Genomic DNA, 26740 nt, shown 5'->3' with positions numbered 1-26740 from the left:
CAGAAGATGCATGGTTAGTTAACGCTTTAGATGGAGCTTGCATAAATCATTATTACTTAAGTCATTTAAATCTGTCACTGTGGAAAATGGGCAGGTATGTAGAGATTCCCCCGCCCCCCACACCATCTCTTTTCTAATTTGCTAAGTATGTGCACGTCTAACCACAACAGATACTTATACACAAACAATTCATGTTGAGTGTTCATGTTGAACTGGCTCTGTCTAGCAGTATGGTGTCCTGTCATGATAGGGTGTCATGGTTGTGTGGTTGGCAGAAACAATAGTAATAAATATTTTCAAGTGATGTTTAAGTAGATATGAACTTTCATTACCAGTATACTTACACTCCCAATATATCTATTCTTTCAAATATAGATGTGTACACATACTAAGCCTCCTTATTCTTTGTGAGACTATTGGTCACTTTAGCACCATGTTGTCTACTGTGATGGGCAGTTTGGGGTCTCAGGCTGAGAAAGACCTTTCCCAGCTTCTGCTACTTGTAATTCTTTATTTGGAGACCCCAAGAATGCACTGCAGTCTTCTGTATGCAAAACATATGCTGTACCATTAAGTCACATTTTATGGGTTGGTTCTAACCATCTTTCCAGTAATGAAAAAAGAGATCCTCTTTGACCCCCAGAAAGGCTGTGCTGGGATCATGAGACTTTTGTAGACTAAAGCACAGATGTCAAACTTGCGGCCCTCCAGAAGTTATGGACTACAGTTCCCATCATGATGCTGGCAGGGGATGATGGGAACTGTAGTCCATAACATCTGGAGGGCCATCACTAAAGCATGTGTAGTTAGGAGGGGAATTCTGTGAGATTCATTGAATAAGATGACTAGATTCAACCCTGTATATATTTCCATTCCAGTCTTTGTCTTATACTTCTCACCACTCACTGAGAATAAAACCCCATGTTGTAGATTTCTCCAGCCCCTCAAAAAACTGGCAAGCACCAAACAGGAATCAAACATAACATTAAATGGATGACTTGTGGGCATCACTCTCAATAATCTCATTTTATGTATGCCTGAAATCTGTGTATCATTACACACATTTCACAAATATACCTTAAGGTTGCCTTGTCTATTGCTTGGAGAGCATTTGACTTTAGGGTTGCATACTTGGTGGGCAGTAGAGTATGAAAGGTAAAGAAGCTCAGATCTAGGACTTTATTAGGTAAATGCTCGCATGCTGATGTTCAGTTGAGAGCTGAGTTGAGATAGGTAGGAATTTCTTACTTCATAGCGTGCAGTCAGGAATGAATTCATTCTCTGTACACTCTGACTGTGTATCTTTTCTGTATCTAGGTTGCAAACGTTAAAAATCTTGTGAGAGCCACCTATATCTCCTAGGGTTTTTTTTAAATAAAGGCAATTCCTGTAGCTGCTTTCTAGAGCTCTGGAATTCACACAATTTTTATCTAGCTAAGGCCATAAACAAACACAGATAATTTGTGAGTGAGGATCAGAAATATGAGTGAAGGAGGAGGGGCAAAGTCTAATTTGCATTCTCTTCTCTGATGCTGTAGAAATCTTGTAGAAACTGGGACTCTCTCGTTAAAGGTCACAGGCATTTTTAACCCTTGCTGCTGACTCCTTGCTATGCATATGACCGTCGAGTGTCTCATTGGCCTTGACAGTGTTGTGCAGTTGTATTTTCACACAAATAAATGCTTTCTGGACCATTTCTCAAGTGAATGTATTTTTGGCCTATGGATGGAATGGAAGAGGAATAGCTCAGCAGTAGACCATAGTTTTGCACGGAGAATGTCCCTGATTTCCAGTAAAAAAAGATGTCCCAATGAAAAAGGTTAGCAGGCTACGAAAGACCTTCGCCTGAGTCCTTGAAGAGCTACCACCAATCTGAGTAGATAGGTGTCAAACTTGCGGCCCTCCAGATGTTATGGACTACAGCATGATGCTGGCAGGGGATGATGGGAACTGTAGTCCATAACATCTGGAGGGCCACGAGTTTGACACCTGTGAAAGAGTATAAGAATGTTATTGACCTGATTTGATTGGTATAACGGAGCTTTCTTTCCAAAAGAAAGCTATACCATCTAAATGGCATAGGTTGCTGTCTTCATTTAAGCTGGGGGAAACCGTGCTATTTGAATAGTGCAAGAGAAACGAGTTGCTTTATTGTCATACTTGGCACAATCCCCTCGCCCCCACATTTTGTTTTCTGAGAAATTACTGCTCTTTAATGATTATTTTGCATGCATTTTTTAAAATTCCCCACCTGAAAATCTGAGTTTTTGTGGAATCGGGTACCGATATGAGGGCAAGGTTTGGTAAGAAAGGGGCTGCTAAGTGGGGATTTCATATTTCCTTGACCCTTTAGTGTTCCCTTGCCTAAAGCCTGAAGGTGTTTGGGGGAACATGAGTCTTCTGTTATAAATCATCGACCTATGTAAATTATGGCATTAAAAAAAAAAGATCCTGTTCATGTTCTTCCTATGCTGAGTCAGAATATTTTGTAAGTTCACTGGTCTGATTAACTACCCAGCCATGTAAAAGAATGGCAGGAAGAAATATATGTGTAATTTAAACAAGGCACATCAAAGCCCAAGGGCTTTGTTATGTAGGGTTTTAAATGATAATTACCCATAATGAATGATCAAGTCAAACAATTTCTTAGGTTCCGAAGGGTAATTCAAGACAGGTTTGCTAATGCTGTTAAGATGATAAAGCTTTTTAAATACAGACCTACCGTTGCACATTTTGTGATAAAGCAGTCTGATATGAATTATTTATTTTGGTAATTTGTTGCTTTATAGACGTGTAATTATAGACATGTAATTCTGTTGTTTGCATTGTAAATGATAGATACATTTCCTATTCGTTCTTAGTTTGGTTTTTTTTTTGTCAGCAGTGAACATTTAAGACATTATTTACTGAGCTTTCCATTAGAGTTCTGTTTTAAACAGTCCCTTTACACTAACTGCAAACATTAGTGAGGGAGGGGAGGGGCTGATTCAGTACTGGGGTTGGCCAGTGATATAGGACCTGTTTTAGGTTCAACAGTTTTGCATTGCAGCTAGTGCTACAACTTATGTATGGCAAATGGGGAGGGGGGCACAGCTATGCCTTAGGAACACTGAAGCCATTTTGACACCTTTTTGGGTCATGCAAGGGCCATCTAGGGCTAGGGTTAACAACTTTTAAACTGGTCCCTCTAATCTTTTTTCAAAAATTCTAATTTCCTCTGTAAGCAATTATAATCAGGGATACTCCTAGATAAATTTTGTATCTGCACTAACAGATCTATTCTAAATGGTGCTGTCCATCATGATCATCCCAGTGAATTTACATAAAAGTTCCTCAAGAGACAATTATCAGGTGATGATATTTGACCATTTGTGCCCCAAAAAATTCCCTAAATTGCTCTTTTCCACTCATAAAATCTCTGGCTGCTCACCGTTCACTAGGCGCTCCCCCCGCTATACCTGAGGCAGGGCCCACCTCCATCCCCACCCCCTAGCCCCATTCCCTCCCGGTTGCCGGCTCTGAGCCAGCAGCCGGCAGTCCCTTCTGCCCTCCCCTCTGGGGAGGACAAAAGAAACTGGAAGACTCTGTGCTGGGGCCTTTGCTTTTATCAGCTTGGGGGGTGGGGCCATGCCCCCGATCTTATAAAAGCAAAGGCCCCAGCACAGACCCTTCCAGTTGTTTCTGTCCTCCCCAGAAGGGAGGGCAGAAGGGACTGCTGACTGCTGGCTTGGAGCCGGCAGCCAGGAGGGGACCGGGGCTTGGGGGGAGCTGGCAGCTGAGAGGGGGGCGAGGCTTGGGGGGGGTCCTCTGGCTTCCCTGGCCCTACCCATGTTGATAACGACATGGGCGGGGCCGAGGGCACCAGAAGACAACAAGGCAGCAGGACTTCCCCCTGCCTTGCCGTCTTTCTGGTCACATGGGGGCCCCAATTTTGCATCCCCTCATGACCAGATCAAGGGGGCCTGGGGACAGAGGGTACCCCCTGTCCCTTGGCAAATACGCCACTGCTGCTCACTCAATTCTGAGCACAAGTCAAAGTGCCATCAATAATGACCTTGGTTTATAAATAGAGTTGCCAGCTTCAGGTTGAGAAATATCTGGAGATTTGGGGGATGGAGCAGGGTCATGGGCTATCTTCAGAAAAGGGCGGCTGGGGCAAGCTCTAAAATTGTACCACCCTAAACATCTGAAACCCATTTTTAGACAGCTGTATCATAATATCAGCTCAAAAATACAAGCCAAGCTCCTTACCATTTTATAGCTATACCTTCCTTGCACCTTTCAAATTAAACACATAATAGTAACATCTACCTGGGCAATGTCCTAAGTGCTAAAACTGTTCAAAAAAAGGATTTTGTTTCCAAAGATTGTTTTTGTCCATGCAGGAGGAATGTGTGTGTGTGTGTGTGTGTGTGTGTGTGTGTGTGTGTGTGTGTGTGCATGAAAGAAAACATAGAACTCTGACACCAATAACTGGGTCCATAAGAAGCTACAACCGCATCTTCTTTCTTCCCTGCTTTTCACTGTTTATTATGGTATGTTGTGTTGATGCTGGTCCTTAATGTGCACAAAGCACACATGCGCAGGCATTGATGATGAAAGCAATTAAGAAGAAATTGAGGGGACGGGCAAGCCAATGGAAAGGAAACTGTGCTGCTTAGACTGAAGACCCCTGATGTAACCAGGTGAGCTTGCTGGCACCTTGACAAGTCTACGAGGCCTCCCAAGCTGTGACTAGCTGGCTACGTGCCCTCTTTGATGCTAGCCATCCTCAGTTGGCTGAGGTCAAATCCACTTTTCCATCACCTTTCCTAATTACATAAGAAAAGCAAAGGGGGACACAGATCATTCCCTCCCCAGGGACTGACAGGTATGAATTTACTGTTGTCCTTAGGCAAACACACACAGAGAGAGAGAGAGAGAGAGGGAGGGAGGGAGGGAGGGAGGGGGGGTAACATTCCTTGTCCTGGGACAAGAGAGAATGGAGAATGGATCCCAGGTGCAAATAAAAAGGGGTTGTTTTTTAAGAAGCTGATTAGGGAGTGAGGGAACCTGCCAGGTTAAGGACAGATCCCCAATCCCGGTAGATCTGCTTCTGATTCTAAACAGCATTTCCAGGAACCTTTGCATATGATACATCATAACAGACCCAGGTTTGCCCTCCCTTCACCTGCTGTCCTTAAGATATGCAGGACCCAAGCTACATGGGGCTCTGAAGATCAATTGCAGCATCCTTGACTGGATTCAGAAGCAAATTCAGAGCCAGTGTAGATCAAACAAAACTGGAGTGATAATGGTCCCTATAACCAACTCCAAAGATACAGAACTTTTACTCACGTAATTAATACAAACTGTTTACCTTTTCAAGGATGACACCCTAGATTTCAAGATAGTTACTATTCTCTGTTGATTCCACCCAAATGCCTTCATGTTTCTGAATGTTCAGGTTTTTATAGAGAGACATTAAACCCCCTGTTTATGCCTACCAGAAAACAACTCCCTCAACACAACTACTTATTGTTTTGAGAGACAGTGTGGTGTAGTGGCTAGGGTGTTGGACTGGGACCTGGGAGACCCAGGTTCAAATCCCTGCTGTGCCAAGGCCACTCACTGGGTGTCCTTGTGCAAGTCACACCCATTCAGCCTGATTTACTTTGTAGGATTGTTGTGAGGATAAAATTGAGAAGAAAAGATTGTCCGCACTGGGGAGGGAGGCTGAATGTAAATGAAGTAAATAAATAAATGGCATTGCTGTTACTTTGTTGTCGCTTTCCATTCAAAATACACTTTTAACACATCTATCAGTGCTACTTTAACAATTATGTGTAAATACTGGAAAATAAACAGGGTTTGGAAAGTTTAAGTAACTAAAATAGAGATGAGCTGCTTTCTTTCATTCTTCTGGTAGTTCTCTGGAGTTCTGAATGCAGCTTGGTAAAACTGCCAAAAAGTCCTATGCTTTTCTGTGCTTGAAGTTTAAAAATACAGGGGACAATGTAAATCAAGCTCCTGACATACTCACCCCTGCCTTTTATACTCTGATTACCTCTATCAGAAGTTCACACTGAATCAAAGGCTGAAAAACAAAGGCCTTTGTCATTATCTTGTTTGAACCTATTTGCATAATGAGGCTCAGTTTACCAGCCCTTGTAAACAGTAGAACTGGGCCACTGCATTTTTCATGTCACATTCCAGTCTGTACGTTAAGAGTGTTGTGATATTTTTGTGTTTTATATTCTACTGGTTGTAAAATGTATTGGGCCTAGGGTCAACTCATGATGCAAGTACCGGTACATTCTAGCAAGAAAATTCGAATGTCTCTAAATATAAACATGTTTTTTTTGGCAAAGTTACTTCCAAAAAGTTTTAGAATTCTTCCCCCAATCCTTTAGCGTGAAATGGTTTTCACTTCAAAATACAGCCACCAAATTCCAGTGTTCCGGACAAAACAAAACATTGCTTTGCAAAATTCAAATTATTGACTTTTCAAGTCAGTTGGTGGTGACTAGATAATGCTGTAAATCATACAATCCATACCATACATTTTAGAGCACAAAGCTTCATCATATAAACATGCAAAGCCTATAAAATGTTTTCATGCATATTTACTGTATCAGTATGTACCTGTTTCACAAAATAACAAAAGACAATTCCTAAAAGAGTGTTAGGATTAAGGGCTCCGGCAATTCCACAAAATATACCATTTAGAGAACAAAACTAGCACGTTAGGTTCGGTTTAGCAAGGCCCAAGTCACCGACATAAAAATCCAACCAGGTGGCTGATCAGGCTATGACCTACTTCCTTGCACCACCCTGTGTTATATGAAGAAGCGTAAAATATGGGGAATACAGAAAAGTATAAAGAAGCATGACTAATTCACCAGATGAAGAAATCCTGAGCCAAAGAAGACTGCCAGGGAGTGGGCAGAAAGGGTCAATAATATACCATCTTATTTAGAACCACAGACCTAATGAAAATTGTGTCTCCTTTCCAAATGGATAAAGGATCAATATACCTAACAAAGTGAAGTTCTATTCCTGATCCATAAATGAAAATCTGTATCGAAAATAAAATGCATTATCGCCTTTACACACAGACGCACACAGACACACACAGACACACAAACCCCTAATACTGTATATATATCTAATTAGATAGCCAATTTAGTATGCAAAGTTGATTCTTGTATATGTGTGTGTGTGTGTGTGTGTGTGTGTGTGTGTGTGTGTGTGTGTGTTTAAAAGCTGTTGATTATGCTTAGGCAAGCCATCCATATAACCAAACTACTTTTCAGGGGCTTAATTTACAAGGATAATCAGAATGCCAGAAAAATAATAGGTCAATGCTCTGTCTATCCCCTATACACACCAGCAGCCTCAAGTAAGGAGAGGAGGAGCAGAACTGATCAGAGGCAACTTTCATTTCATTTTCCTGAGCTGTTTGATTTGTAATTTAGTCCCTTCTTTATATATGCCTTATTTCATTTTATTGTTATTCCTTACTTGAGAATAAAATTTTAAAAAAGAGATAACTTCTCTTCTCCTTCAAAATAAGGATTATCACTTTGATATACTATGAAGAAAACATACTTCTGCTCAAGTGGCATCTTTATTTTTTAAATTGCTATTGCTTTGCATCAAATGGAAATCTTACAGCCCAGTCCAGACTAGGAGGCCTGGAGGGACCTGTGGAGTCCGTGTGGTCCTATGCTGGTTGACCTCCCCAGGCCTCTTACCCTGGTGAAGGGATGAATGGGTACCCTCTGTGGTCTCCTGGGACACCCTGACACAGCACAGAGTGCCCATCAGCAACCCAGCACCACAACCAGCACACCCTTCCCGCCCCTCCCTTGCATGCCCCCTCCCCTCCCCCTCCCTCCACTAGGGGCATTCTGGAGGCATGACTTGGGTGGAGTTGACATCAGTCAGCTTCCAGCCTGGCTTTGCCTCTGGATATTCCATGGTCCTGGGCACTGATGGGGTCATGTAGGTCCATGGAGCCCTAGTGAGAGCTTTCCAGCGATGGTGAGTTTTGTTTTGGTTTTTTTGCCTCCTTGTGCTGCTGAAAAGCCCTCTGGAAGAAGCGGGGTGGTTCTTGCTCAGGCCGCTGGTTTGGGCTACCCACCTCTTAACACTGTTTAAAAGCTATGCAAGGTATATTTTTCAAAAAGCAAATTTGCTTCTGTTATTTTATTGGTTTTATATACAGTACTTTCCCCCAAGGAATCAGGCAGAGACATTTTACAAACACTTCTTTTCTTTCCCCCCCTTTTCGGGGCACTAACTAGCATAAGCCTATAGAGCAGTGGTGGCAAACCTACAGCACTCCAGATGTTCATGGACTACAATTCCCATCAGCCCCTGTCAGCATGGAATTTTAGTCCATGAACATCTGGAGTGCCATAGGTTCGCCACCACAGAGGCACTGAGGCAGGTAAGTTTTTACAAGTTTTTGTTGACTGGAAGTGTATGGGTTGATTTGAAAGGGTGATGTTATGACTGCACAAGGGAGGGAGGGAGGACGGAAGGGAGAAAGAGATAGAAAGAAATTGCAAATAAAAGCTGTGCCAGGACTCACCTAAGCAGTGAGGATCAGGTGCAGGCTGCCTCCATCTCCACTCCCCAGCCCAGCCTGCACCCACTGAGATCTGGACTCACTTCACCTCTGAGCCTGGGGGAGAGGTGGGTAGGCAGGCAGTGGCAGCAGCAGAGTGGGTGGCAGCGGGAGGCGGAGACTGGCGAGGTGTAGCCCAGAGGCTGCTTGGGGAGAGGAAGGGCAAGTGGCTGAATGCATCCTCCATGTGATGAATTTGAGTGGCACATGGGGCTCGAGCCCCCTTGTGCCCCACGGTAGTCCCGCCTCTGGGCAGGGTTTGGGGAAGAGAAGGACTTCAGTGGGGAATAATGCCATCTTCAGTGGGGAATAATGCCATCTTCCAGAGCATCCATTTTCTCCAGGTGAACTGGTTTCTGTAGTCTGGAGATCAGTTATAATAGTGGGGGATCAAATTCCCCCTGGAGGTTGGCAATTCTATTTATAAATCAGCCATTAATTATTGGCTGAACATTCTATTGTGTATCTTCAAGTCTCCTACCTTTGACGTATGAGGAAATGAAGGCTAAGCCATGACTGTCATTTTGTATTGAGGTTAGTGGCTAACCTTGGATTCTCAGAAGAATATCCGAGGAGCGTTGACTTTTATACAGTCAGACTTTTTGTAAAAGATTGTTAGACTGGAATCCCCGAACCAATGTTTGATTAGTAAGGATTTGGAAGACACCCTCTTTCTCAGACAGTTACTTCCTTCTCCTCTGACTCTGCCAGTGTACTTTACTGACATAGTAAGTGACTACTATAATAGAAAAGCTTTCACTATGACATGCCTCTGTATTCCACCACTTTCAATTTTAGAATCAATGGGATTCTATATGGTGAAAGAATTTGCCCCTGTGACTGTGGTCATGTGACATTCCAGTATCCATCATTTAAGGCTGAGTGAAAAGATTTCTGAGGACCATTATGTCTCATTTCCTGAGAAGGACAGATTAGGATAAATTAGTATTGCTACTGGCAACTAGGGATAAATTTATTGCTTTCGAAATAGCAAAGTTTACTGCTGCCATCATAAAGATAAAGATTACAATGAGTCACTTTGACTGCTCTGCTCTGGATCATTAGCCTTTTGGGTTGTGAGGTGGGTTCATTTTGAGATATTTGAAATTATCATTATATATTTTAATCTTTCCTACAAAATTATTTGCCGGACTTCGCCTCTAACTGACTTGGGTCCAGGCTACTTGAAGGACCATCTCCTCCGATATTACTCAGCCTTCCACTTAAGATATCTTAAGAACTGCTCTCTGTGCCCTGACCTTCAGGTGTGAGGCAGCTGCGAACCAGAGACACAGCTTTTTCAGTAGTGGCACCTTACTTCTGGCATGCTCTTCCCCTTGAGACACATCTGGTAGCCACAGTGCTTTCTTTTAGGCTCTAGGCTAAAACAATTCTGTTTACTCAGACTCTTAATCAAGAGGCTGATCTTTTAACACTGTTTTAGTGTGGAAACTGTTATTTTATGGTGTCAGTGGTCTGTTTTTATGGTCTCTGTTTTTCTGCTTGGCTAATTTTTAAAATCAATTGCGTTTAATGTTTTTATTATTTTTATTTTGAAAGCTGACTTGTGCAGGTACTGTAGAGGTAACATAAAGTCTTTCGAAATATGTATCAAAGGGGCAGGGCACTTACTCCGTATTCCAGGTGGCAGTCTTATTCAGGGCCTTGCTCTCTTCTCCCGCTAAGCCATGATCATGTCACAGTTCTCCAGAGCCGAGGGAGAGCGGGAATGCTTGAACTACATTAAGCTGGAATGCTTAAGCTACATTCTAAAGCTACTAACAATTGCAATTAATTAATTAATTAGATTTATACGTTGCTCTTCCACATGGGCTCATAGCGGCTCACCGCCGATGTGAACAAGGCTAAAATCCTAGCCTATTATTGGACGTACATATTTCTTTCTCTTTCCCCACTTGGACAGAGCTGCAATAGAAGAGCTGCCAGCTGAAGAACTCTTTGATACAACTCTAGTTTGTTGTGGCATTTAAATGCAGGTTTCCTAATGAATTGGGGTTTGTTTGTAAGTCAGGGATTCGAAACTAGGATTAAACAGTAATACAGGCTCCTGGCTACTGGGAAAGAAGCAACTTGTTGAAGTGCCTGCATTCATACATTGTGACAAATTATTATTTATTAAATTTGTACCCCACCCATTCCCAGCAAAGGTCAGGCTCAGGGTGGCTGATGTAAGATGAAACTGTGCAGAAGAAGGCGGGGGCGTATAAACCAGGATTTGAGGCTTGTCATGAACAAACTGTGGTTTGTTTGTGAGATCTAAATGCGGCCTTAGGTTCGAGTCTTGTGACTTGCTGTTACAGTGCACAGGCTAATAGGACTGAAAGTTTAGAGGAAGGCCACAGAAAGATCTAGACGCCTTCTAGGAATGTTTTCCATGTAGGTTGCTTTGCCATGAATAAAATTAATGACACAGCACAGCAATAAGGAAAACTCATCCTATAGCAATGTGTAGGCATTCTTGGATGAACTCCAGAGTTGATACTGGCTAGGTAGCCAGGTCAAATGCAGTGTTTAAATTGTGTGTCAGTGCACACTGGATACCTTTAAGCTTGCTATAAAAATAAATCGAATGATTAACATCTCCTCTGATGCTATACTGTCTGTTTATTGAAGTGTCTATATGCTTCATCTCGGAGTATGTTTGAGCCTCCATTGAAACTGTTTAGGTTACTCCTAATACAGAGAGACAGCAGAATTACCCACCTCTCTGCATATGTTTCTGCTCTAGGTATCTTTTCTCATCAGGACCTCTGTCCAGAACAGTGGCTCAAGCAGATCCGTATCAGATGGACTCTCTTCTGATTATAAGAAGTTTGGGTCCATGAATGAAGTGTCTTTCCTATGAGGAAAAATATGCCTTGACTATCAGAAGTTTGGAGTATAACTGGTTTAGTTATTACAATGAGCTGTTGGGATTAAAACTACTAGTAAAGTTATAATCTCTACCTTGGGAACTTTAACACCCTAATACCGTGGTGGCGAACCTTTGGCACTCCAGATGTTATGGACTACAATTCCCATCAGCCCCTGCCAGCATGGCCAATTGTAGGGGCTGATGGGAATTGTAGTCCATAACATCTGGAGTGCCAAAGGTTCGCCACCACTGCCCTAATATTTTCTTCTTGGTGGCTGGTTATGATTATTCAGTAGTGAGTGAAAAAAAATTTACTTATAAAAAAGTACATTTCTTGATTACTGCCATGCATCCAACAATCTATGGACCTCCTAGAATGGGAATTTCTTTCTTTCTCTAGAGCTGGCTGAGCCCCCTGAGGGCAGAGGCAGAGCGAGGGGGAACTGCGCCTGGGATGCAGGCGTGCCCAAAGCCCCTGCCGCAGCAGTGCCCGCCCACGCCATGCCCTGGAATGCCACGCCCCCTCCACTGCTCTGCCCGGGGCGTCGCACCCCACCCGGCCTCATTGGTGCTATGCCACTGCCTGAGGGTAAATATGAATAGCACAGAGGGCAAAATGGAGTCTACAGTGGCAGGAAAATCAGTGGAAATTGCCACCGACTTCAGCGAATGAAAATGCTGTTCTGTCAGAGAAACTGTCTGGTTGGATATAGGTCACTGTTGCATACTCTGCAGGGCTGCTGGGCATTAAATCATGGGCCAATGTCTTTTCCAGCTGTTGAGGGTTCTCTATACCTGTTTCAGCATAAAGATGACAGGAGATTTGAGAATTCATCCACCATTTCCTGAACCATCTTTGGTCCAGAATGCTCCATTTGGCTCCCAATGCCTTAGGGACAGAACTAGTAAGGCACCAGGACTCAAACGGAGCATTCTAGAACAAAGACGGTCCAGAAAATGCTGGATGAATTCCCATATCCCCTGTCATCTTTATGATTTAAAAAAAGGTATAGTTATGTGACCCACATATAACAGAGAAAATTAGGTTTATTTTGCCCACAATATTTTCACTTGCTATATTTATCATATTGCAGGCCTTGTTCCTGATAAACAAGGAAATAAATCTGCCAAGGGCCAACGAGCTATAGAATGAATGAAAAAAGAATATATCTGTAGATATTATAGTGTGCATCAAGCTTTTTGATCACAAGTTCTGAGAGCTGCTCTCCGGAGAAGCTGAAGCATGGTTTTCTGATCTTCAGAAATCTTGCTGTTAAGGGACATTTTCTCAGTTTTCTCAGTTGCCCAGTTTCCCCCTGAAATCCAACAAGCCATTTCTTTCCCGCTTTTTGGGAATTTGGAGGAATTTTTTAAAAGGAATTTTTAGTCAACTTGGTTTTGATCAAAGACAGATTCAAAGAGAAGAAGCGTAAGAAATGAGGCTGAAGTTTCAAAATTACACTCTGTAGATGCTCAGAGGCAGAGGCAGGCAGTGTCTTCCAAAACCTTCCTATCCTCTTGCCAGAGCACCACTCTGCGGCATGTAACATAAAACCATTGGGAAGCCTGAACGTATAAAAGGATCCATTGAAATTAAAATCTCTCTTTAGAAAGAGAAAAAAGAATAAGAGGATTCAATGGCCGTTTCTAAAAAAATGAATTTTGGAAAAAGAAATTCCCCTCCACGTAACAATGCTGCTTGATAAATCTTCCTACATTACCTATTCATCTGCCACGTTTTTATTATTCCCTACCTTCAAGAAGCCAAGGCTTCGTGTGCAGTTTTCCTTCCTCCATTGTGTTTTCACAACAACCCAGTGAAGTAGGTTACGCTTGAGAAAGAGAGTAACTATCCTAAAATCAACCAAGCAGCGTGATGCTGAGGATTTCAACTTGGCTGTCACTTATCCTGCCCAGTGCTCTAAACTCTACAACATTCTGGCCATCACAGTCCACTCTAGTAAACCTATTTACCTTTCTCAAAGTACGCTTGACGTGGTGGTACAGCTAATTCTTGCTTCCTAATGACTGCATGAAAACACATTTGGTTTGCTGCTTATCAATACATTTTTATTCGTCTCCTTCTCCAAGAAGCTCCATTGCGATAACCCTGTTAGATGGGTTGGGGAACAGACTAGAGCTCATTTTAAAGCCCACATCATAGCAGTGATGGCTGTGAAGAACCAGTGTTTCTCTGCCAGCATTGCATCTGTATGGTGTAGACCTGCAGTAGTTTTCCAAGTGACCAGAGGCTTATTGGGTTGTGGCCTATATGGAGGTGAACTGCTTTGCAACGTGCTACAATAATTTTGCTAAATGCTTTGTGGATAAAATTTCTCACGTTCTTTTGGATTTGGACTCCATATTAGCCATGACAGAATTGGATGGTCACAAGGTGCCAGTTCATCCATTTGTATGGGACACCTTTCAACTTGTTCACTCCAAGAATGCGGACAGAATTCATAGAAGTTTGAAACCTTTCACCTGCTTGTTTGACCCTTTCCACTACTGGCTGCTTAAACCTGCCAGGGTGGTATGCTGGCAGACTGGAGACAAATATATATATTTGGATGGAAAATTAAGGGGAGATAGATGGGGATTGCCGAAATAATTCTGAGCAATGAGCTTTCTAATAATAGTACTAACCACCGGGACATAATCATTACAGTGGGCCTAAAATGTCTGGAAAAAAATTATTTACTTATTGAGATTTTAATCATAAGCCAAGAAGCGGCTTGAACAGAGATTAGTCTACTCTAGCCTGAATAAAAATAGCGCTAACCAGAATCAAGTAAATGTGCTACATATATGCTGAAATGGGAGATATGGCAACTATACAATTAGTATCTGGGATGGGGCACAAGACAGGCACTTGGTCCAGAGGGCCTGGCTAAGTTCTCCTGAGGCCTTTATGAGCATCCCTGCTCTGTCCTATATGAGGAAGGAGGAAGAGGCTGCTGGTAGTCTGGTTAATAGCTCTTTGCTTATAATTCCAAGGCTCTTCTTCATTTCTGGCTGCTGGTGATTCCTTTCCAGTGGTGCATTTTTCCTAGGGACAGCGGGTACCCTCTGTCCCTGGATGCCACTGATCTGGTCACATGAGGGGCACAAAATCGGCCCCCCACCTGACCAGGAAGACAGCAAGGCAGCAGTAAGTCCTGCTGCCTTGTCATCTTCTGGTGCCCTCAGCCCCGCCCATGTCGGCATCGACATGGGTGGGGCTAAGGAAGCCAGAGGACCCCCCCAAGCCTTGCCCCCCTCCCAGCTTCCGGCCCCACCCCAAGCTTATAAGCAAAGGCCCCAACGTGGAGCCTTCCAGTTGCTTCTGTCTTCCCCAGAGGGGAGGGCAGAAGGGACTGCCAACTGCTGGCTCAGAGCTGGCAGTCGGGAGGGGGTGGGGCCGGGGGTGGCCCCCATCCCAAGCGTAGCGGGGAGGGGACGCTTGGAGAACGGAAGTCTCTGGGTGCCATTTTCCCCTTAACTTGGCTGGTCAAAAGGGGACCAAGGGTCCCCTTTGACTACCTAGTTTGCTATGCCTGGGGCATCATGGGATCTGATCTGCCAAACCCATGTAGTCCCAGGGCTATAGTAAGGAAAAAAATGGGGTGACATGGATCTAAAAAGCTGGCTGAATCCAGTCCTATGCCTGCTGGGTCCTCTTCCTCCTCTGTGCTGAGCAGTTTGCAAAGGAAAGACGAATTGGGGATAAATTCTTGCTCACAAGTGTGCATCCTTCGTTTCCTTGTGCCCAGTATATCTTTATGGGATTTGATTGTTTTCTTGCTGTTGCCCACATTCAAGGCTATGTACAGAGCCATGCTCCATTTCATTATTTATGTCTCTCCCCTCTGCCCCCATTTCATGGACATCGTGAAGTGGCTCCGGAAAGATGACATGTCGGCTTATCTACTACTTCCTCTTCATCCCTCCACCCTTTTTCTATCAGCTTTAAGAATATATTCAAGGCATCAGTGAGGTCATTGGGGCATGACTTTGAGCCCAGCTGCAGAACAGATGTGAAACGGATCATTTCAGAATCCTCAAGCCAAATAAGGTTAACAAAGAATAGTGAGCTTTAAGGCTGCCATTTGAAATTCATCCAGACTTCTAAGCGTATTTATCTACCTGGGACAGAAAATGCAGCACAGCGGAAGCAAAACGTGTAGAGTTTAAACGAAGTTGGTTTGGTTATGGTTTTTCTCCTGAATCATTTTAATAGTCATTTCAACAGAATAGGTGATTAAAACGTACAGGGATGATCTACACTAGGATCAGCCAAGTTTTACCTCACACTATTTTTTGAAGGGAACTTGGTTTGGCGCCTCTCTTCCTTCTTGATTCTATCGGTCTCAGGAGTCACTTGCGTGCGTTGATTTTTCATTTGTAATTATTGGCTTGGATTCTTTTATTATTTAAGATAAGCCTTGAAATCAGGAGCAGTGCTGCTGCCCTGGAATAACTTCCTGGTATTAGAAGTTGTAGATAATTTGCTGTGAAATATGTCAGTGAAGATTGGCGAGCACAAGGAACTGATCGTTAATTAGTTCAGGTTTCAGAGATTAGGGAAATATGCAGATGGCTGCTTTTAAAAACAAGTTATTGATTTGTTCACAGTTCAGATGTATTTATTGCCTCGATCGTCGGTCTCATGAACATAAGCATGAGTAAGAACTTTATCACCAAGTTATATCTGGTGGCCTTATTTGATTTTTTAAAAATTGCTAGAAAATAAAACTGAATAGCTGTTCTTGTGGACATCTACCAGATGGTTTTCTATTTGGTGAGTGATGTAGCTGGCCATCATGAAAGCATCCGAAGTCACATTGTTTCTGCTGTAGGCATGCTTAATTGTTTCTTGACTGGCTAAGTGAAAAACCCCAGATTAAAAACTAGATCCAAATATGAGGTTCCTTGCAAAAGGAGCACTAGAACAAAAAACATGGAGTATCCCAGTTTTTTCTTTGCTACAGATGGGCATAAGATGAGTGCCAGCATCCGTCCTTTAATATATTGTTTTGTATTTTTCTTTAAGCCTGTGGTATTTGAACCTGGAAAATATATGGCTCATTCCGCACATGCAGAATAATGCACTTTCAAACTGCTTTCAGTGCTCTTTGAAGCTGTGCAGAATGGCAAAATCCACTTGCAAACAGTTGTGAAAGTGGTTTGAAAATGCATTATTTTGCGTGTGCAGAAGGGGCCTATGAAAAAAGACATATCTGAAGCAGGGGCACTTGAATCTTTGGCTGATTTTCTTGATAGAACAAAAACTATTTGTGAAATAACAACTGACTCCAGTGTCATAATAAAATAATTTTAATAAAGCATTGCATACCAAATACAGTTTGTGTACTTCTACAGATTTCTGGGTAAAGCCCAGTTTTGAACAAATCTCTCAGCAGCAATTAATTACAAGAGTATTCCGGGATGTTCCTACTTATTTATTTAGTATATATTTTTCGCCTGTCCTCTTGAGGAGCACAGGTTAGAACACATTATTTTCTCCTCCATTTTCTCCTCACAAGTCTGTAAGTCAGCATAAGCTGAGAGAGTCTAGCTCAAGCTCATTACTAAATGTCTGTAACCACTATGCCACACTGGCTCTATTTCTAAGATAAAACTTGGAGAAGTAGTTTTAAGACAACAATATCCTAACTCATCTTATGAAAATTCTAAAAGACAATGTCAAAAAGCACCTAAGAAGAATATATACTACAATAATTGGTGAATAATTCTGAAAGTGTCCTTGAAGCCCAAGTGTAAATTGGATTTAGATTGGATTTAAATTGGATTTAGAAAGTTCATTGTGTTATGTATCTTTATATCACTACTAGTAGTTAAGCCTCATGGGCAAACTGTTGTGGAGGGTGCTCACAATCTGCTTGCTGGCCTGGCTGGGACTGCTGGCAGCATCCTTCCTTCTTTCATCCTCCATACCTCCTTATTAGCGGAGAGACCTGTCTGCCCCTCCCCTCATTTGCTGTGGTTGGTGCCCAGCCCTCCTTGGGGCAGTCCCACCACCTTCACCATGTGCAGAGCCAGTGTCATGCTGAGTGGTGGAGGGCAGAGAGGCCTGGTGGACTCCTTTGAACTTTCTACTTTCAAGCTGTGGGGTTCCAGAGTGGTGGCTTTGAACAGCCATTGCAATCAGGCCTGGCTCCAGGTGCTTTCCTCAGTTGAGGAGACCAGGAAGGGACTTTTGGAAGGGCATATGAGTGAAGCTGAGGTTTCGTGCATGACAGTTGCATTTCTTGGCGGTGGGGAGGGAAGGCATATCGGTGATGGCTGTGTTGTTAAATCAAGGGATTGTGGGAAGTGTCATCTAGTCAGCCCTTCTTTGCTTGGAAATGGTGCCCTCTGGACTACATCTCCCAGAGTCCTTTGTTTTAAGGAGTGAGTCGTTGAGAACACGGCTAGCCTTTTATATAGTAGGATGGGTTAGTCTGTCAGTGTTAGTCTGTCAGTAGCATTAGAAAAAGAGCAAGAGTCCATATCATCTTAAAGATAACAAAATTTCTGGCAGGTTATATATAAGCTTTTTTGAGTCATAGCTCACTTTTTCAGATAAGAAATACATGTTTACATATATTTATGATTTTTAAAAATGTTATAAAATTGAGGGTAATTGGGATTCACAAACTTTTTTCCCCTCTGGATTTTGATTTCTTCCCTATCTTGCGCGTACACTCCATTTGGTTCCATCTTTTTAAAACAATCGCTAATTGGAAATCTGAAAGCAGTCTTAACTGTGTGGGCAAGAAGAAGGCCTATGACCCAGGAAGTCCCTGGTTCAGATGTGCTGCAAACTCTGTAGGTGTTATTAGGCAAGACAAGATTATCTCACCCACCTACCTGCAATATGGGAATAATAACTACTGACTTTCTTTACAGAGATTTTGCAAAGATCACTGAAATAACAAACGCGAAGTGCTTTGAACACTTAGAAGTGCCATGTAAATGGTAAGTAGTTTTATCAGAGTAATTTTTCATGGTTCCAGCATCTGAAATGTCTCTTCCCCACCATTATTCTAATATTAAACTATGTTATCTAATGCTGTGTGATTGTTACTTGTTTTGTTAGTACGTGTTATTAAGCCACCTTAGTTTTTTATTTTTTAAACAGAGAGTAAAGTTTGTAAAATACATTAATACACTTGTTGCATTTAAAAATGACATGTCACATTGGACTCCTAATAATATTTAGCAGTTATATAGTTTAAGAGTTTTCACAATCCTTATTTCAATGATCCTTACACCAACCCTGTTAGATAGGCTGAAATCACCCTTGTTCACAGGGGTGGGAGGATGGATAAGGTGAGATTTTAGCTGGTGACTTCCTCCGGGGCCAAGCCACTGTGTTTAACAAGCTCCCAGCTGTGTATGTAATATGTGGAATAAAATGAAAAGTTTTATATATAACAACTATTTATAAGGCTTCAAGGGAAAACAACCCTGGTACAAAAGCACAGAAAAGATTAATACAGACATCTCCTGCTGATCGTACTAATGTGAGCAATATCAAAGACCTTGCTTGACACATTAGTTTTCCAAGCACTGTTAGCTTTTTAAAATTTTTGGTACCGTTACGGATGAAGAGTTCTCTACTAAACAATGAACTAGTTAAAATGTTTGTGTAGGAACGTGTGTTGTGTGGTGCCCAATATACGATGTAATTTAGCTTAATAAATTTAGATTAGCCATCCAGATACTGGGCCAACTGTCGTGCCTGGTGGAGATGGTAAAACACAGTCTGTGCTGTTCTGGCGACCTTGGCCTCCAGAGAAATCCTAGAGTCCAGAATCACCCCCAGACTGATCACCAACAAGATCAGACGTAAGGCCTTGCCGTCCAGCACAGGCAAATTGAAGTTGGCCGGAACTTCACCATGACTCTCCCACAGGACCTCCGTCTTTGCTGGATTCAGTTTCAACCTGCTAGTTCTTAACCAATCAGCCACAGCCTCCAAACACCGCTGGAGAGCCTCAGGGGCTGAGTCCGGCCAGCCCACCGTCGTGAGGACAAGCTGGGTGTCATCCACATATTGATGACACTGCAGCCCAAAACTCTGGACCTTAGCTTGTTAAGAATTGTTTCTTGGGAAAACGTTGACTTTGTTATGACTTTCATTCTGCAAGAATAAGTCTTCTTCATTACTGTTTTAAGTACCTCTATTTTCATGCTTTTCATTTTTGCCAATACTCTCCTTTTTTCACCATAATGTCAAGGTACTTGTTGGCTAGTGCCAGTGTCATCTTTGCAACAGAGACAAATCTTCTGTGTATAATCAATGACTGTGATTCAGAAGGTTTAGCCAAGAAGGATACCAGAACAGTGCCAGCTCAAGCCATTTATCTGCCTCAAGCCAGAGAATCCTCAGCCTCTTGAAAGCCTTCCATAGGAGAAAAGCTGAAAGGCTGGCATAAGTCCGTCTTCCCTGCCACTGGTATTCCCAGGGCCAAAGCCCAGTTGAAGCCTAGTAATGTTGGCTCCACCTCCAGGAATGCCCCCAGTTGCGTCAGCCTCCCTGTCAGGCTGACACAACTCTGGAAGCGGCGGCTGCACGAATATCCAATTCATTGTTCCATCTAGACCCTTTCCTAATTTTCTGCTTGATTTGGTTATTTTATTTAAAAGATTTGTGTGCCTGCCTTTCCCCTGAGGAACTCGGCGCTCAAGGTGAGTAGTAACAATATAAAATATTTAAAAATGGGTTGAAAACAAACATTAAACAATACCAACCCATGCTAAAATACTAAAGTAAAAAGACTGTCTTCCCCACTAGCAGGATATACCTCCCTCAGACAGCTCCAAAAACTCTCGGGGAATATTTCTGGTTTATAGTCATACCAGAAAGCCAGGAGGGGTAGAAATACGCCTTAACTTTTTCCAGGGTGCTGTTCCAGTAACTCTAAAAAGCTGAGGCTGTTACAGAATGCCCTTGGAGACAAAGGGCACTGCCTGTAGACCTTGCTGGAAAGAGTGAATCTGCCACATGGAAATATACAGGAAAAAGTGATCCTTCAAGTTCGGGGGCCTCAGTTCAGGAGTGCCTTTAAAGATGAGCACCAACACCTTGAATTGGATCCGGACATGAATAAACAGCCGGTGAAGGAATCTCAGAATAGGAGTAATTTCTTCCAGATGGCTAGCTCTTTGTAAGACATGGACTGCTCATTTTGAATCACTTTCTTGATTGTCTCCAAGAGTAGCACTATGAACAGTATGTTACAGTCATGTACTAGATGCTCATCTGGACACTGTGCTTCCAACTTTTATTCCCCTCCAAGACAACAAGAACAATCACTACCTTTTTCACTACTCACTGTCTCCTCTTGTGCCTACTTTGGGCATAGTACATCTTTCTACAACAGGTGGGAGAGGATGCTGACCGAAGAGGACATTTTTGCCCCTGTACTCCTAACTTCCGAATCTGTCTCATACTTCCGCACTGCAAATGCAGTTGCCCTCTTTCCCTGCCTTCTTCCAGATATAATCAGAGAGGTACTTGGATATCCTCTGGAAGCTCTGCTTCATCCTGATTATTATGGGTACTTCCTGGGGAAGGAGGAAGGAGCAAGAATGGCTAAGAGGAGGCTAAAGAGTGAAGGCTTTTCATCTGACTGTCCAGGGCCCAAACACTGAGAATGGGAAGAGGTGTATCTCTGTCCATGCCACTGCTGCTCAGATCTGAGGTGGACTCAAGAGGTACTCCCACTGAAACCTGTTATGGGCCTTAAAAGGGCAGCAAGGATGGCTGGAGGTTCCCCTGTTGGTGCCACTGCTGCTCTCTGCCTCTTCAGGATGACACAGAAAACAGTGTGCTTGAGGCAGATAAATGGCCCTGTTTTGGTATGCTTCTTGGCTAAGCATTCTGAATCACAGTCATTTATCATACCTAGAAATTTTGTCTCTGTTGCAACCAGGACATTTACGTGCCTAGTCAATATGCGTAAAGGCACCCACTCTTACAACATTTGCTCCTTTGACTATCTTCGTGATTTCTTCCTTCCTCTGTCTCAAAGTCACTCTTGAAATGGTTGTAATATATATTCAGTCCTAGATTATTTTCAACTACAGTGAATCTGTAGATGGCTTTAGTGCTCAAGGTTTTCTGGATTTCTCAACTCTATGCCCACTTTGACATTTAGAGTAAAATCACCCCCCTTCACCTTTCTGTGCATTTCATATCCAGATCTCACTGATTCTCTCTATTCCATCAGATTTGTGATATCTACTACCTCTAAGTTTTCCTTGTGTACCAAATTCTTCAACCCCCTCATCTTATCTTATAGACTATCTGGAACTGGGGTATAAATGTTTGTAGTTGTGACTCTCTCCAAATGTTCTTTCTGCATACTCCTTTACACTTGAGTAAGCCAGTCATTTGTTTCTGTATGCTCATTGCCAAGTTCTGCCTTTGTACCTGAAATGTTTCCTCCATCATCTCCAATGGATGAGTCTTCTTGAGCCCTTGACTTTAGTTGTCCTTCCCCCCAACCCACTTTTTAATCAATTCCTTCATTTATACAGCAACCTGTTTTTATTGCCAGTGAACTAGAGCTTTCTGAACATGTCTTGGTAGTATTAAAAATCTAAATTTGGATTTTGGGAATTCATGGCTGTAATTCCTAGTGTGGTGAGTCTCGTGGCGCAGAGTGCAGCACCCGCAGTCAAAGCTCTGCTCACAACCTGAGTTTTATCTTGAGGGAAGTCCGTTCCAGGTTGCTGGATGAAGGTTGACTCTGCCTTCCATCCTCCCAAGGTCAGGAAAATGGTACCCAAATGAGTGCCTGGCTTCCTGGAGGTAAAGTGTAGGACATGGGGAAAGCAATGGCAAACCACCCTGTATACAATTTGCTTAGTAAACGTTGTGATGTGACATCCTTCCATGAGTCAGCGCTTGCACAAGAGACTACCTTTATATTTAATTTCTAGCATTCATTGATGCCAATATAATGTATTGTGCATCCTCCATTATATGACCTGTCAGGTGCTTCATGTTTATTTATTTATTTTTAAATTTATTGTATTGGATTTGTATAGTGCCCTTTCCCCACAGGGCTCAGAGACATGTCACAGGTCAGTGCTAAGGATGAGATGCTGGAGTAGATATACCTTGTCCAATCTAGAGAGACAGGTCATTGTTTTATTTCCTACTGCACTTCAGGAGGGAATGATGTATGGCACTCCTTCTTCTATCTCTTTCTTTGAAGAATCTTCACTCTGCTGTTGAGTACATCTAGGTTAGCAGAACAGCTGTTGCCTCTTTTGAAAAGTGCCTGTTACATGGAAGGGGAATTGCTATCTATTTATTAGGCCGTGCTCTTTACTGGGTGTTTGATGTGGAGAGATTTCTATCTTTGGCCAGCCCCCAAACGCATATCTGCAGTTTTACCTTGGTTGGCAAAATGTCAGTTTGGTTTTTCATCATTCCACAAATGACAGGAGACAGATTTTAATGCTGCACATATATAGACTCTTTAATTATTGCTTTTTTTTTGGTGCTTAAGCAACCATAAAGATTACAGAAGCCCTGCCTGCTGTTGAAATGTCATCTATAAAAACATGGCATAATTGAATTGGTAACACTTTGCTGAAAAGGTTAAGCATTAAAAAAGGATTTTTAAAAACAGGATTGGATGCTAGGGTGTTAGATACAAGCTGTTCCTTTCTGTTCTCCTATAGTAGAATGGCACACCCTGATGATCTAGATTTGTGAAGCCGAAATGGAGCAGAAACTAGCTCCACCCATTACTGGCTGTAATGATATCTTGGGCAAAACAAACAGGGCAAGCCCATTTTGGCTCAGTTATACTAGGTCGTATACTATCAATAAAGTCTTATGTAGAGTTGTTCTAATCCAAGCTAGAATGCTGCAATTTTTTTATTGAATTTGTTCAATAATAAAATGTACCATGTTCAAATGTCACCATCAGATGCGATTCCATTAATTTCCTACCGAACCTGGTCGATAGTCAGACTGACCAAGTGCAAGGGGGATGATCAGATGTGAACTAATCAACCAGTTGGTTTGGTTTGATTGGCATCGAGCAACTTGAACAAGTACCAGACAGGTCTGGGTTAAGTGCTTTCAGAACTGTGTGTTTGTAAAATGGTGCCTATCCAGAAAAGTTGGTAGCTGTTAACATATCTAAGGACCACTCAAATGAAGGATTTGAAAAGAACTCATTTATTTATGACTGCTTTATTTGGGTCGTAACCATCAATGGCTGTGTCCACACGATGAGCCACCATTGTTTCTGTGTGTGCTCCCTGTAGTGCCATTTTCATTAGCAAAAGTGGCAAGCCTCTAGATTTTCATTGCTAAGTTATAAGGGGAAACCACATTTTCCCTTCTACTTTACAATGAACGTGGTTAGAGAACAATGAACCTTTAAAAACAAAATTAAAGTTCAGGTCAAGTCAATTTTTATTGACATATTAGTATAAAAGACAGACACCCCTCCCCCCCCCCCTTATATGACATGATAGATCTTGAGAATTGACTGCGGCACTATAAAAGTCGTACTCTATTTTTGTGGATTCATTTCAGAGGCGAGACACAGGAATTTCGCTATTGTCTCGGTCATATTATCAACCTCATTATTTAACAGGTATAGCTGTTAACAGCTATGAGAGGTCTGAGAGATTTTTTTTTTCCAGAGCCAGTTGCAAAAGATTTAGGCCCGATTCACATGGGCCTCACAAGTGGGGGTGCACCGGCATACTTGCCGCCGGTGCACCCCCAGGGCCGTTCGCACGGTGCCCTGCGAACGGCCCCGGTGCCCCAGTGGCCTGCGGAGCTGTGTTCGCATGGGCACGCTGGCGCAGATCCCTCTTACCTTGTCTCCCGGCCGCCATCGCACTGGAGAGGCCAGGGGACACACCCCCATGGTCATCGCAACGCCTCCAGGGCCGGAAGCCAGGAGGAGTGTCCCCTGGCCTCTCCAGAGTGATGGCGGTTGGGGGACAAGGTAAGAGGGATCTGCGCCGGCGTGGGGAAAACTCCGCCTTTCATCCGGTGCCATTTGCTTGGCACCAGATGGAAGCTAGCATTTTCCAAAAGACTCGCTCAATGACATGATAGATCCGAAAAATGCTATTGTGTGTGGGGGGAGGGAGAACACCACCCTTTACTGGTCCCACACTGGTCTAAATGGCCCATGCAGAAAGGGCCTTAGTCTAGTGGTCTCATAGAGAGGGCAGTACAAAAGCACTTGCTCAAGAATTTCTACACAGTTCATGGTGCATATGCAAATTCTCTCATGATGGGGAATGTTCAACTGTCTGCCTCGTAACAAACATTACATCTCGCACGTGTAAAGGCTCGGCGCTGATTGGGCTCTGTTAGTTGGCATAAGTACTTTGCCATACAGGCTACCTTGGGATGGATTCCAAAGGAGAGCGAGTAGAACTTACGGGCTTCTCTGGTTAGATTCTGAATTAGAGTTGCAACTCCAGAGCACTAAATAGGACTAAATCGTTAGAACACTAGTGTGAAATTGAACATGAGCAATTATTGTTTTTTAAACAGTTAACATAGCTTCAGGAATGATTAAATGGTTAACATAGCTACATGAGAAGTCTGTTGCACTGTTCTGCACTGATAGGAAGACAGTGAAGCAACTCGTTAAATACAGGTTGATGAACAGTCCAGTTCAGAATCAGTTCCCTGTTCACCTATGCTATAGCGAGCCAGTAGGTGTTCAGGTATCCCTAGTCCAGGTATCCCTAGTCCAAGCCCATCAAAATTCCCGGGGTAACTTCATAGGAGTGCACCATCAGTGAGCTGTCTGGAGATTGTACCAACACCACTAACTCTGCGGCAAAGAGAAAAACTCAACCTATTTCAATGATGCTAAAATTCTATTATAACCCTTGCTGCTCCTTTACCTTTTCCAAACTTTCTAAAGGTGAGGAGTGATGTTGGAGGTGAGGTTGTCCAAGCCTCATCTCTCACCTTCAACAAGTTTGAAAAGAAAAGGCAACGGCTAGGAGGACCAAACGACATGATCCTTGGAGCCTTTCCGTTCCCCTTGCCTTTCAGAAATAATGTAAAAGCCTCTTTAGTAAGAATGAAAAAGGGAAGAGACTTTTAGCCAGAAGTGGCTTTTAGCCAGGGGCCACCTGGGGCTGGGGTTTTAGGCCCAGTTGCACTCATGATAACATCATCACTGTCACAGGAGGGTTGATCCAGAATGGGTCCAGTTCTATGTAGAATTAGTTCAGGATGTCTAGAAGATGCCTTCTGAATTAATTCGATTTAGACGGCCCCATTTCAAATTGGATAAGGATGGATCCACCCTTCGCTAATTGTAACGTGTGGCAATCCTACTGGTATGCTAATAGCTGCCAATAGCAGCTTTGTATTGTGTGTTCTGTAATTTCTACTTCAAGTGCATACAGCAATTTGTTCACACACAAATACACAGGATGATCATACCTATTCATATGCCAGTAATGTATTACTCTGAAGCTATTAAAAAGGGTTTTGCATTGAAAACAAACAAAGCAACCTCTAAGTAAACTTGTGAATTCAGGGTATCTGTTCACTTCATACAGAATCTTCAAGGCTTTTGGCACCGAAAGTTTGAAAACTGCTTTTTTTTCCTGAGATGTTTTATTGGTCTGGTTACTTAATTTTCAATATTTATATACTTGCTTTTTTCCAAAGCATCCCAGGACTCAGTCTCGTAGCTGCCATGGGCAGGTACACCCTGGGTGTGCGCCATTAGGGTCATTTGGGGGTGGAAAATCGCTCCCCACACCCCTCCCCCTTTCCCCCTCGTCCCGCGTCGCCAGGCATAGCAGAAGCCGCTGCCGGATCAGCCTTGCCGGGCCAGACCTGGTGAAGGCCGCTGCTGGGCACCCCTGCTCAGCCCTGCCCCACCAGTCAGACCCCACGGCCTGGAGCAGCCTGGCAGGGCTGTTTTTTCAAGCTGCTCTTTGGGGTATTCCCCCCTTTGCCTAGGCTCAGGTTGCTCCCAGAGCCCTCCAGAAAAAACTCCATGGTGAAGGCTCACCAGAAAGTCAGAAGGGTGGCAACCACCTGACCTCTTTATTTATTTACTTATTTATTTATAATTGGTTTTATATACCGCCCCTCCCCCGAAGGGCTCTGGGCGGTGAACAACACAATAAAACAATAGTTACAATAAAACCCCCATTAAAACAACAATCAATAATGTTATATTGGCATCCAATCATAAAAACAGAACTTCATAGATCCACCCTGGAAAATAAAACAGAGA

General features: G+C 43.0%; 1 protein-coding gene across 1 annotated transcript in view; it reads left to right on the top strand.

Annotated features, from left to right (window-relative positions):
- PASD1 (PAS domain containing repressor 1) overlaps positions 1 to 26740 on the top strand; it is an 84722-nt gene that overhangs the window by 6453 nt on the left and 51529 nt on the right. Inside the window, exon 2 of the mRNA XM_048513813.1 lies at positions 18381 to 18449. The gene's annotated coding sequence lies outside the window, so the exon portion shown is untranslated. The remainder of the gene's footprint in view (positions 1 to 18380; positions 18450 to 26740) is intronic.

The sequence above is a fragment of the Sphaerodactylus townsendi genome, linkage group LG13, assembly GCF_021028975.2.
Source record: "Sphaerodactylus townsendi isolate TG3544 linkage group LG13, MPM_Stown_v2.3, whole genome shotgun sequence".
Taxonomy (NCBI): Eukaryota; Metazoa; Chordata; class Lepidosauria; order Squamata; family Sphaerodactylidae; genus Sphaerodactylus; species Sphaerodactylus townsendi.
The sequence above is the reverse complement of the archived record's forward strand: the minus strand, read 5'-3'. Positions and strand labels throughout refer to the sequence as shown.